Genomic DNA, 14,913 nt, shown 5'->3' with positions numbered 1-14,913 from the left:
AGCTTTCTGGTTGGATCACACTGGTCCGTGGGCCATCAGATCATGGGTTCTTGTAAACAGCTATCACTACATTATTTTTCCACCAAAAAAAAATTTTCATATTAGTTTTATAAAAAATTTCATGTAATATAATAAATTTTTCACTTATTTATGAATGGATTCTCAATTTTCAAAAATGGCAACACTTCAAAAATGAAACGGTGTCAGTGTCGTTAACTTAGATAAGATCATAAGAGAATCAAGTATTATACTTACTTTAAACTATAAAAGGGTTTTTAGTAGAGCGGTTATAAAATTACTGTAAGTAAAAAGCATGTTATGCGTTTGGTAATGTATTTTATAAAGCGATTTTTATATTTAAAGCACTTGTAAATTTGTTTGGTAACAATGTTGCTTAAAGCACTTTTACTACCGAATTTACTAATAGTATCCCTACCCTCTGTATATTTTGTTTTGGTTCTATTTAATATGAATTCTTGCTTACAAAAAAAAACATTAGCACTCGTATTTATGAAATTCAAATTGTATAGGATTCAAGATCGAAATTTAGTTTTACTAATTATTGCTTGTTTTTTTCATGAATATACTGATTGTAGCTTTATGATAGTTTTAATCAAAAGTAATAATTACCCGATTCAAGAAGTTGATCTAAAAAACATGTTGATATATATGGACAAGAAATAATATAAATATAGGTTTTGGATAAATGAAAAAAAATTGGATGATTATGGAACTAAACTCCACTAAACCTCTAATATAACTTGAATTTCTAATATATAGGTGAAACCTTAAAAGGAAGGACACTAAATTTCTAATATATAGGTTTCTTAAAGGGAAGGGTATAATAACAACAATACTAGCAAGTTCCCGTTTTTAGGCAACACAAATTGGTTTGCATAATATTTGTATATATTTTTTAACACTAGGGACAAAATTGTATTTATAAAAAGTAAAAAGGGATTAAATTGTCCAAAACAATATAATATCATAAAAAATCTACATCTACTTAAAAACACAATTTTAAAAGTTACAATTTGTAACTTTGTGAACGCGCTTTTTGGATGAAACCTCTATTATCTAACCGCACTTATTTTTGTCACCAAATGCATCTCACTGCAGTTTTCTAAAATTTAACATGCTATTGGAATTTTTTCTTTTTATTAATAAAATAGCAATTTGATATAAATATTAAGAAGAAATGATTAAAAATAATAATTGTTCCATTTTTATTCAAAATTTAGGTCGGATTTATCAAGTTTAAAGTTTCGATTTTCTTTAAGTGCAAGCAATTTATTGGGATCAAGTCCGAACGCCGAACTTTACCTTACCCATTAGAAGGGAATGCTTTGCACATTATCCTGTAGATAAGTCGGGCAAAAGCACCTAATACCCTAGCAATATATCTATGTATATATATAGTTGGATTTGAGTGAGGCAAAATCAGAGTGTAAACGGAACTATTGGGCCAAAATTGGGCCCACAACACACACCTCCTTTATAACATACACACCGCCGCCTTTACATATAACATACACACCGCCGCCTTTACATACGCACCGCCTTTTCAGGTAACATATACACACACCGGCCTATAACATATAACATATACAGCCGGCCGCCGGTGCGAAACTATTCTGATCAATCTCTCTGTCTACAAGAAATTACACACACATACGCACACAAGAAACTATTTTGTGATAAATCTCTCTGTCTACAAGAAATTACAGACATACGCATACAAGAAACTATTTTGTGATCAATCTCTGTGTCTACAAGAAATTACAGAGACATACGCATACAAGAAACTATTTTGTGATCAATCTCTGTAGAGTTTCGAAGCATAGACATAGACATGGCAGTGATTTCCAAGAAAACCTATTTGGGTCATCGCATCAAAAGAAGAAAAACATCAGCATCATCAACACCACCGAATTGGTCTGGACTCCCCACTAACTTGTGGAAGTCAATCCTGAACAGATTGTCTGTGGTCGATTTGCTTAGCGCCGGAGCAGTGTGTCGTTCTTGGTGCTCTGTTGCAGAAGCCATAAAATCATCTCTAGAGAGTCCCCTATTTGATCAACCGTTGCTCTTGCTTCCTGGTCCAGATCATGGCAAAAAAAATAGCCCTTGCTTATACAATTTTACAGAGAAAAAAGTGTACAAGCAGATGATGAATATTCCAGAACACTTGGGTAATTGCAAAGGATCATCCCATGGGTGGCTGATTTTGTTGGACCAAGAAGCATTCCCACATATCTTCAATCCATTCTTGGGGGCTAGGATTCAACTCCCTCTTTTTGAAGTTCGCAAAACAAGCCTTCATTGCTTCTTTGTCCGGGATATTAAGAAAGTTGTACTCTCATCAGACCCAATTCAGAGTAAGAACAACTACTGGGTAGGAGTAATATATGGTGTAATTGATCCCAAGCTTGCCTTTTGGAAGTATGGAGACAGTGAATGGACTGCCCTGGACGGTGCAGATCATGCCTACTGTGATATCATTTCTCACCATGATCATATTATTGCTTTGGGTGAAACAGCTTCAGTTGAAATCTGGGATTTCAATAATTCTGTCCCTGCAAAAAAGATGCAGATTGAGCCTATTTTTCCTGAGAAAAGGGTGGAATTTGAAAATTCTCTTGGAGATGATCTTTATACCATTCAAAGTTACATAGTGGAATCAAAGGGTGATCTGCTGCTTATTGTGAGGTATATTGGGAATCATGTTCGCTGGGACGGTGTAGTTGTTCATGAGGCAGACCTTCTTGATGAAGAGAACCAATGCTGTATTTGTTCTCACTTGACAAAGCTATTTCATGTTTACAAGCTGGATTTCAGTCAGAAAACATGGGAACAACTGGCATCAATAGGCGATGATCGCGTGCTGTTTTTGGGTCGGAATCAATCTGTGTCACATTCAGCAAAGGGTTTTCCATCTTGTAAAGGGAATTCGATTTACTTCACGGACAATTACTATTGTGATCATTTGGGTGAGAATGACATGTATGGGCATGACACGGGCAGGTTTGACATGGAGAATCAGAGTATAGAAGTGATTAATGAAGATGAAGATGATTGGCAGAAGATTCAACCAGCACCCATTTGGGTTGTTCCTAATCCATGCTACTAGAGACATCCAAAGATAGAATTTAGCAGAGTAGTTTCTTCCTATTTTTGTATTCTTATAGGCTACAAAATTGTGTATTAATAAATTTTTGAATTGCATATATATATTTTTTATTTTGATTTGATCAGTAAGAACGTAGTTTTTGATTTGTTGGTCCTTGTGAATCTGTTGATACTTGTATGTGAAAGTTTATACTACACTCTGATGGTCAATCAAAATAGCCCTCTTTTTGAAAGTTGTTCTGAACTAAATTAAAAGGAAAATTGTAAACCAAGGAAAGAAGCTTATTAAAATTATAACAGCCACACATACCAAAATCAAAATAGTCTACCTCAAAATTCTCAGTACCCCATTCTTCCAAAAATTCCAAAATGGGATATGCTGCTGATCCAACTGTTATATACACCATCAGTGCAAGATTCTTTACCAGTCCACAAGCCTAATGTAACACCAGATGACACACAAATGTACGTAGAAAAAGATGCAAATTATAACGCAGAATTCTATATTATGCAGCAAACTCACTTGTCCTCCAGGAGTTTCTGCAGGGCCCATCATTCCCCATTGGGAATTGTGCAACTGCCGTGGTTTTGCTAGTTTCCCTGGTAAATGCAATTTATAACACAGTTAAAGCTGAAGGTTAAGAAAAAATAAACAAGCAATGGAGTTGCAACATAGATGAAACTGTGTGTGTGTGAGAGAGAGAGAGAGAGCTCTTATGGGGAAATCTAGACCCTTAACAGCTTCATTGAACAAACACTGACAGAGAAAACTAAAATACCTTCTCGCCCTATTGGAGAATTCAATCTTCACAAGTGTGACAAAGTGGAGGCATATGTTAGGCGATTTAACACCTATAGAAATCGGAGAACATTTTAAAAATGATACTGCACATTCACCGGCTGCATTTGCCTGCCCCCGGTTCCCAATAGCAAGTGAGTATTTAAGGCCACTAGTAATTGGTTTAGCTTTAATTGCAAATTGCAGATTAACATCCTTCCCATTGTCAACACTCTGCACGATGCACAAAATTATATACATTCAAGCACCAGCAAAAGCATCAAATATAAACTATATAAAAGACTCCGTATGTAAAAAAACCTTCTGAACATAAGCTCTCACATCCCTTGTTAACTTTCTGACTAGCTGATTAACAACCACCAAAACTTTAGAAACCCAAAATCATTGAAAACCCAAATGAAAATCAAGGACTTTCAAATGGTCATAGAAGCTCCAAAATATTCAAGCAATGACAAACCATTCGAAAGAGGCCACCAAGCAAAGGACCAGTAAGATCGAGTCCCTTATTGCCATAGTGATCCCTATCATCCTCCGCCCTTCGTCCAATTGCATGTAGCAGAAGCCGGTGAATAATATATCTGGTAGAAAAGCAATTAGTGTCTCTCTAAATCACTAAGAAGCCACAAAAAAGGAACATATTCAAATTAGACGAAACCTACCCAAAATAGTAAGCTTTCTGTGTCTCACAATATTCTCCTACACCAACATGAGGAAGCATTTCCTTTTGGAGGATCTCTTTGGCATACCTATGAAGTAAATGAACAGGAGACTCTTCTTAAACAAAAAAAGAAGCACAAAAGATAGCTTTACACTCGAGTATAGCAACAGCCAGCAATCATAACACATACTTGATCCTCTTTTCATTTGTGACACCGACAGGGGCCCCTCGTTTCCCGATGTAGTCCAGTGCAACCTGCAATACAGGAAGAAAAGCATAACCATCTCAGTAAGGCCACACTGCCACATCACCACAAGAAAAGCGAGAAAGAAAAAAAAGAAAAGAAAAGAGAGAGAAGAAATCAAATGGATGCTAACATTTACAATAACATATACAGATTAAGTCCCAAAATTAATTAATTTATATAAATGAAACTGAATTTGCAATCTAGGAAACAAGAGCTGAAACCTAAACAAATATATTGAAGCTGCTAAAAAATCAAATATGAATTAGAACTGAAAGGACATTACTTTTGAAAGGGAAAAACAATTTAAATGCCAGCAAGCCCGAAGATTATGTTTAGTTCATATTGGAAACATGAACCGCTATATTTATTCATATTGCTTGAAGTTTAGCTTATTCAATACAAAGCAAACCAGAAAGAAAAGCTAATCTCACACTAACTGCCCGTTGAAAAAAAAAAAAAAGGATAACAGATATAAAAATTTAAATGATGATATAATACAGTGGGAGAGTTACCTGTTGATTTTATACTACAAATGCTTCTTCCAAGGAGGGTGAGTGTCAAAGAAATCATAGCAAATATGTTCTAATATATCTTTGTCAGCAACAAATCCTAATGCCCGAAACACAATTATAATAGGAATCTCAGTCCGAATATATGGAAGGGTAGGAACCCTGCAGTTACATAACATACCCAAAAACAACAACAAAAAATTCATAAATTCCATAAGAATTCAAAGGGGATAAAAAAAAAAAAAAAAACAAAACAAAAAAACAAAACAAAAGAGTGCTCCAAAAAATACCCCTAAACACCATATTTAATGCCCATTACCCCTTTGGCACAATTCTGTGAAAGCATCCACACAAACATGCTACTGCGTGGCCTGTTCTGGGAGTCCACCATTGATCGGACTTCCGCCACATAGGCATACTTGTTTGGCTGCCTCTTCTTAAACACAGACTTGATTGGTGCTCACCTTCTACTAAGCAATTAGAACCTTTTCACTCCCATTGATAATAAAATACCCACCTTGATCATATGGACACTCTCCCAGCTCCGTCAAAACCTTCTCTGAATTCTGATATAATGTGCAGTAACTCGACCGGAGCATTATAGGAACCTAAAGCATATGGCAAAAAAGAAGAAGAAAGTCAATCCTGAAGGACAACAAAGAGGCATAAGAGCCTATTCCCTGTTGTCAAACTTACATCAGTTCGGAATCCAATTCGCATACCTTCCCAATGAAGACTTTAGTAAAATCTTGAGTTTCAGTTACTTCTTCACCATCATGCCCTTTTTTTTTTTTTATCAATCTTTTAGTGACATCCACATACAACAGAGCTGAGTATGTTAGATTCCTCAATCTCGCTGCCTTCGGAAACAAAGTCACGTTTCTCCATCTGACATCATTGGCTTACTAAAATATATCTGACCAAAGCTAATCTTATAGATGGTCTGCAAGACACCCATAATCATTACTACCAAGAAGCAAAGTTAACCCATAAAGGAAATTCTATTTCTACTTTCAATCAACCAATCAACAAAACTATTTACTCTATGGATAGTATAACAATAATAATTTATTTCTCTTGTAACATTTAAAATCACATTTATTTTTACAGAACAGAATACAAACATGGTTTGTATATCTATTTATATAAAATGCTGACCCTAAATAGTTGGAAAAAGGCGCTTTGTAAGGCATATTTATTATATAAAATATGTAGAACTTCCATTAATTTATAATGTGGAAGATGAGACTTAAAGTCAGAAAGATAATTATATTAAATATACTACTACTATACTTTTACCATATTTTTGCCATTACAATTGTATTTGTGGTGACCACGTATACCATAGAAAAGATAGGTTGAATAATTCGGGCATGTCATCTTGTTTTCAAAATTGTCTTATGTGATTCCTCTTAAAATGTGTTTGTGCTACAAAAATCACTTGGGCAGTGCCTTAGCTGCACCGGCCAAGTTTATGACATAATGTAATTTATTTGGAAATTACAGCCAAGGACAAGTTCAAACACGTGTCTAAAAGTGTCTACAAATGTCACAAACATGGAAGCTCCATAGAATTGTCCATGCTTCTTAGGCAAAAAACTAAGAAATGACAATCCAACATCAAGAAGGAACTCAGACCAACACAAAATTTGTTTTCATTTTTGCTTCCCATCAAACAATTACCGAATTGTATCTCCCACATACAATTGCATTAACTAACCAATAAATACAATAGGTTCTGGTAAAACTTAAATTACAATTACAATTACAATTAAACAATGATGAATCTTTACATCCTTTGTCTCATAGGTTCATTTAAAGCAACCCAGGATTGCCGGTGTTACAGAACTATATAGTCATAAAACAGCTAACCAATTATCATAAGCGAAACCATAATTTCAGTTCAGCCGAACTAACATAAAAAAATATTAGGCTTTTCCAAGAACCACCCAGGAACACAGGAAAAACAAATTACAAAACGAACCACCTAAAGCTACTTCGCACTAAAATCACATAAAGATCTTCAATTTCCACCTTCAGTCAAACTTTTAACATAAGTTATCTTGACCAACCAACTAAAGCAACTAATCAATGACTATTTTATATCAGAAGTCCATCATTCAGTTAAACATAACAATTTTTTACCCAACTACTTCAGGCAGATATTCTATTTCACTATATCTAAGGTAGTCTTGTTTGCACTTGCCCAAACCATATTGATCGATTTAATGCACCCTGCACCTTCTATCACATTCATGGGTGTTCAATAAAGAAAATTATGTATTAATCTTTTATTGTTTTCCATTTACCTTTAAATTGATCCATATATAACACAATCTCCTTTCTATAATGTCCTTTCTTCTTCTGGTCTATAATTTATTAGAAAATTGTTTGGCATAAGATATATTGACTCGATTAAATCTCACAATTATGGGGCTTCCACATCTTCTTTTTTCTTCCAGTAAATGAATAATAAAATAAAGAATCTCACTCTTATGGGTCTGTAAACATATAAATTTTGACAACTTTGAATATGTAACAGAGTTAGAAAACGTCCCCAAAAAAAAAAAAAAAAAAAAAGATACAACCTATCACCCTCAACTGCTTTGCTTCAACGGGGCTGCATAACAAATTTATTATGCTGATTTCAGTGTTGCCTTGGGGTGTCTTAACAATACCAGAGTCATCTTGGTTTATCATTACCAGTTAATGGAGAGGAATGTCCTTTTAAGACTTAATTAACTCAAATGATCAATTAATGAAAAAGCTAAATTTGAAAACTATTTAATAATAAGCTATGCTACATAAACGGAAAATACACATTGAATAAACTATGCCAATCCAATTCATTAGTCAAGTGGTGTCACCAGTGAAGACTACTTCAACATTTTAAATGGTGGTTTAGGCTTTCTGAGCTTGGAAACACAAAACAGAGCTGCAATTTTAAACATATGTGGAAACTTGTGTCAAATACTCAAAACAACCTATGACTCAAACAAAATACTTAATCAGAATGAGATGCTTTGGGGATTTTAGCATGCCTCAACAAAGCAGTTGGGTATGGAAAAAGCTACTTCAGCTGAGTTCCTTAGCAATGCCCTTCTTAATTAAAAACAAGGATAAAATGGTTCAGAAACTCTCTTTCGGACTAACAATTGGCAGCAAGAAGGCCCTCTGATCCTCAAATACAGCCACTCGCCAGCCCATCTCTCCTTGATTCCTCGCAACCATTTTACTCAGATGATTCTTAGTGTTTCCCTCCACAAATTCTTTCCCGGTTCCCAGCTTGTAAGTTGCCTGTTAAAAGACCCTTAGATATTCAAGTACTGCTTGAAGCTAGGTTACTTAATTAGCTTATAGCTTGATTGGCGCAGGGAAAGAAAGTAATGCATATAATCCTTTAGACCAATATGAAACTATGGGCGGTATTGCAAAAGGATGCACTAGCAGCGCGACCAATACCTAGTTCTTAATATAATTTTTCAGAGCGTGCACGAATGGACACTTAAGAACTGAAACAGGATGGTGTAGCAAGGGCCCTTTGGATTGAGAATCAATGCTTGATCTCATAGCCCCAAGAGTAGGTTTATTAACTCCATGGCTGCTCCCATTTCTATTGCTCTTCTTCTCTCCCTCCTTTTTGATAATGTTGTGCCTTCTCAACCCATTGATTTCCTCCACAACAGATTCAACCCAACATACAGATATGGATTCAACCAAACAAACCTTATTCTAGATGGATTTGCTACCATCATCCCACAAAGTGGAGCTCTTGAGCTTACTAACAAATCTTCTACTAATGTCAGAGGCCATGCATTATATCCCCAACCAATTCAATTGTTCACCAAAAATACTTTTTCTGTCAACTCTTCTAATTCCTTTAGTACATACTTGCTTTTGAAAAAGTCCCCAAAGATGATAACCAAGGTGGCTATGGCCTCGCCTTCACTTTATCTCCTTCACCACAATTTCCCGGAGCTGAAGGGGATCACTACCTCGGAATTTTCAACACAACAAACGATGGGAACCCATCAAACCATACCTTTGATGTTGGATTCAACACTATTAATGGGAACAAAGAAGCATCAGATACCCCAGGTAACCATCAACTGCTTTGCTTCAAGGGGGCTGCATAACAAATTTATTATGCTGATTTCGGTGTTGCCTTGGGGTGTCTTAACAATACCAGAGTCATCTTGGTTTATCATTACCAGTCAATGAAGAGGAATGTCCTCTTAAGACTTAATTAACTCAAATGATCAATTCATGAAAAAGCTAAATTTGAAAACTATTTAATAATGAGCTATGCTACGTAAACGGAAAATACACACCAAATAAACTATGTCAATCCAATCCATTGGTCAAGTGGTGTCACCAGTGAAGTCTACTTCAACATTTTAAATGGTGGTTTAGGTTTTCGTAGCTTGGAAACACAAAATAGAGCAGCAATTTTAAAACATATGTGGAAACTTGTGTCAAATACTCAGAACAACCTATGACACAAACAAAATACTTAATCAGAAGGAGATGTTTTGGGGATTTTAGCATACCTCAACTAAGCAGTTGGATATGGAAAAAGCTACTTCAGCTGAGATCCTTAGCAATGCCCTTCTTAATCAAAAGCAAGGATAAAAATGGTTCAGAAACTCTCTTCCAGACTTACAATTGGCTGTAAGAAGGCCCTCTGATCCTCAAATACAGCCACTCGCCAGCCAATCTTTCCTTGATTCCTCACAACCATTTTCTTAGTGTTTCCCTCCACAAATTCTTTCCCGGTTCCCAGCTTTTAAGTTGCATGTTAAAAGACCCTTGGCTATTCAAGTACTGCCTTGAAGCTAGGTTACTAAATTAGCAGTGAGATCCTTCGGCAGCTTATAGCTTGATTGGCACAGGGAAAGAAAGTAATGCATATAATCCTTTAGACCAATATGAAACTATGGGCGGTATTGCAAAAGGATGCACTAGCAGCGCGACCAATACCAAGTTCTTAATATATTTTTTTAGAGCGTGCACAAATGACCACTTAAGAACTGAAACAGGATGGTGTAGCAAGGTCCCCTTTGGATTGAGAATCAATGATTGATCTCATAGCCCCAAGAGTAGGTTTATTAACTCCATGGCTACTCCCATTTCCGTAGCTCTTCTTCTCTCCCTCCTTTTTGATGATGTTGTGCCTTCTCAATCCATTGATTTCCTCTACAACGGATGCAACCCAACAGACAGATATGGATTCAACCAAACAAACCTTTTCTAGTAGGATTTGCTACCATCATCCCACATAGTGGAGCTCTTGAGCTTACTAACAAAGCTTCTACTAAAGTCAGAGGCCATGCATTCTATCCCCAACCAATACAATTGTTCACCAAACATTCTTCTTCTGTCAACTCTTCTAATTCCTTTAGTACAAACTTGTTTTTGAAAAAGTCCCCAAAGATGTTAACAGAGGCAGCTATGGCCTCGTCTTCATTTTATCTCCTTCACCGCAATTTCCTGGAGCTGAAGGGGATCACTACCTCGGAATTTTTAACTCAACAAATGATGGGAACCCCTCAAACCATATCTTTGCTGTTGAATTCGACACTATTGATGGGCACACAGAGGCACCAGATACCCCAGGCAACCATATTGGAATCAACATCAATAGCATGGCCTCAGTTGCATCCGAGCCGGTTTCTTATCATTTTAGTCATATTGCTGTAAAGGAAGGAGTGAGGTTGGAGAGTGAAAAACCAATCCAAGCTTGGATAGAGTACGATGGTGGAAAAGGGGTTTTGAATGTAACCATTTGGCCTGAATCAAGACCAAAACAGGCCAACGTCAGATAACGTAAGATAAAGGTCTTGGAGTACCGGAGTTTGAGAATACTAGATTAAGCTTAAGCAAACCAGAAGCTAGAATAAATTTAACCCACTCGAGTTTGAGCAGTATACTCACCTTGGAAGTTATTGGATTTGTAATCCAAACAAATTTTGCTAGTTTTTTCTCTCACAGACATATTGTCGAGTACCTATCCCATATTCCCACCCTCAATTCCCTTCTCCATCCACTTGGTTCCTCCGTATCATCTGAAACAACCCATTTTCCATTCCGAGGTGGAATTTCATTCAGCTTGTTTCCTCTCCGGATTGACATTCCTTTGTAAATTGGGCTTTTTACCACTGGAAAGCTAAAAATTTGCCAAATTCCATGAAAAAGCTAGAATTATTTCGCTGAATCTGAAGAACTTGGATTGAATGGGATCTTCCCCACATTCTCAATGGAGTATCAGTTATTAGAGCTTGAGGCTCCATTACCAGGTTTGAATCTGGTATATGTTGCAGAGTTCCGTTATTTATAACGGTTATTTTATGTTTGGTTCAGCTCTCTCCATCGGGCCAACCATACAAGATTTGCTTACACTAACCTTTTATAGTATTTTGCTAGAGACACGAAAGACATTGTTCATTGGAGTAAAGACAACGAGTCATACGGTGTGATTCTTTGATATTAAGAATATTAAAGATATCACTTCAGCTTCTATGCACGTAAATGAGTTGTAGATGTTCAACTTTTGGACTCTAATCAGGATCCCATTCTATTCAGCCCAACGTAACAACACTCTATATCGATTCCAGGTGTCAAGCTTAGTGGGACCCATCTTAGTGGGTGTTTGGGTCGCTTTTCTACCACAAAAAAACACTTCCATTCTAAAACAATACCGTCGAATATGTTTAGTGAAAAATTAAAACAGAGCCTACGTAAAATAAAAATAAAAAAGGAAAAGCGTGTTTAAGTCAACTAGGAATTGTGACTTTTAAAATTGTGTTGAGTGTGGTTCATCTGTTTAGATAACTAATTTTTTTTTTAGATAATGTAATCTATTTGTATTTTTTATAAATATAACTTTGTCCCTATTACAAACAAATAGCAATCTAATATCCTAATTTTTGGGGACTCTCAACAGTAAATGAATATCCTAATCTAAATGAATATCCTAGTTTTATCACAGGATCCCAAATTAAATACAAATTAATAATCATTAAATTATGTTTAACTTATTTATATTTTAGTACTAAATAAAACACTATATCATAAACAAAATATGTGATTTAAAAAAAAAAAAAAAAAATCAAATACTAGCTGATCATCATAAAGTATTGAACTGAGTGGAATTTTACAATTTTTAATATTAAAAAATTAACACATGTTTTTTAGTATAAAATTAGTAATAAAAGTACTTTATTTAACATTATTACCAAATAAATTTAAAAATTGCAATCAACACTACTCTTCCATCCAAAAAGCATATGAGATTGCACTATGCTTTGAATGATCTTGGATTATCTCATATCGGCAGGTGAAAACCTTTATAATTGAAAAAACTTCTATAATTCTCTCTGTGCAAAAGCCAAAAAATATTACCCCAAATTAAGAGTTTCTTTGGTGGTTATAAATTCAGAGATGTTGTATGTACTCTCCCATATATATAGCACTTGTATAAAGGTTCTCAATTTGAAAGATCGATTATGCATTATTTTAATGGAGTGATACATTAAATTTTAGTCAGTTTTATGTCGTGGCACATAAATCGTCAATTATATCATTTCCAATATTGTATACATATGGTTCAAGAGTCAAGGTAAGAGGTATCATGTATCCAATCACACTATTTTATGTGATTGGAGAATGACATCACCGTGATGTTATTCAATATGATGACGTCACAATGTTATTCTAAATATAAATTTTGTTAGATGTGTTTGACCCTAGAATTTAGGGATGGCAATTTTTCCCGACCCGGCGAGTTTCCGCTCCGCCCCTAATGGGGTGAATTTGGTAGTCTTTAAATGGGTTTGAGGCTGGTTTGGTAAAATAATTAAAAACTCGAAACGGATTTGGGGTGGAGGCGAATGTAGTGATAAACATGCCCCGCCCCGATTATATATGTACCTTTAAAATTATATATATAATATATTTAATATTTTTAAGACCTTTATTGCTTTGTTGCAAGGGCCTGTTAAAATGATAATATTCACTATTTAATAATTTAAAAGTTCTTTCAACTTATTTATCAACCCAACTTGAGCACATTGGGCTATTTTTTTTTTTTTTTTACTAAATAATAAAGTGGCATAACCCGCCTCATCCACGCAATTAAACAGAATACGCAATGCGGAGTCAGTACTTTGTCTACTGATGTGTAGGCGGGCATTGTATTCAAATTACAAACCCGTCCTAAAGTAGTGGCGGAGTTGGTATGACGGATTTTCTAACGAGGCGGAGTAAGGTTTAGTTAAACCCGCCCCGTTGCCATCCCTAGTCGAACTCTCTATCATTACTTTTTCAAAAAAGTCAACCTCTCTTGACTCATTTGTATAGACGATGTACGTGTTATATGAATTATGTACGATTGCATAAACTAATTAAAAATTATATACAATATCTAAGGGTACCATGTAACATACTTAACATCTTACTTAAGCGGTTATTTATGATTAATTTTATAAACTATAGCATGTTGTTGGATTTTTTTTATCAATAAATTAATATTACGATGTAAATATTAAAATGAAATAATTAAAAAGTAAAAAGTTTCCAAACAATTACTCCAAAAAATATATATATTAACATTTAAAATTTAGGGTTAAAATCATAAACCCCCCCTCCCCTCCTGTTGTTTCCCAAAACTATCAACTAACCGCCTCAACTAAAAAAACTATCATAATACCCCTTCATGTTTTTAAAAGTCTATCATATCACCCTCTACCCGTTAGTTAACTGTCTAAAATTAACATAATCTCATCAAGTGACCATCACGTGCACCATAGACTGCATTATGCTAATAAAAATAACCTTATTCTCTTGTAATGATGAAATTGCCCTTATTATACCATAAAAGAGATTGCACGTTCCTTTACAGATCAAAGCTTCAGTTATCTTCTTCTCTAATTTCAGTGGTGTCTTCCATTGTAACAATAGCAGAAGTTATCGTCCTCCATTAAAGCCGTAATCGATCAATTGAAGTCCCTAATTGATGATTTGAAAGCCTAAATCACAACCAATCTTAGCCCAACATTGATTATTTGAAGCCATAATGTCTTCTTCCACCACACAATCTATTATTAGGCAAGATCTTATATATAACAACATAATATGTGATTATGGCTATCCAGCTATTGTTTAGATAAGTTTAACAACAAAGGGAAGATATATTATTCTTGTTCCATAAAAAGATGCTCTTTACGGGCATGGTGTGATCCGATTTCGACAAAGCCAGCATATACTAAAGATATTGACAGCAAGTTTAGTGAAGGTGAAATTGTTGAATTGAAGTACTGGTATGATACATTCAATTCCCGTTTGTGATGTTCTCTGTTGTTGAATATTTGATAGATTTAGGAATAAAATAGTGAGTTGGTTTTAATTTTGAACTATCAACGTATATTGTATGTATTTCCTTGAATTTGTATGAGCTTGTGTGTATGGAAAGTGTTTTCTGAAGCCCTATGAAGTGTGTATGCAATGTATTTTCTGAATTGTCAAAGTGCATGAGCAAAAGTGTATTTATTTAGAAGTCTTTAACTTTTGGCAT

The 14,913-nt window shown here is 35.1% G+C and overlaps 1 pseudogene; it reads right to left on the bottom strand.

Moving 5' to 3' along the window:
• The window catches only part of LOC132299859 (DNA-directed RNA polymerase II subunit RPB2-like), a 61,116-nt pseudogene that overhangs the window by 31,772 nt on the left and 14,431 nt on the right, over positions 1-14,913 (bottom strand).

This window comes from Cornus florida, unplaced genomic scaffold (assembly GCF_030987335.1).
Source record: "Cornus florida cultivar Cherokee Brave unplaced genomic scaffold, ASM3098733v1 CherokeeBrave_3.0.0_Hap2_Chr01, whole genome shotgun sequence".
Taxonomy (NCBI): domain Eukaryota; kingdom Viridiplantae; phylum Streptophyta; class Magnoliopsida; order Cornales; family Cornaceae; genus Cornus; species Cornus florida.
This window is presented reverse-complemented; position numbering and strand designations above follow the sequence as displayed.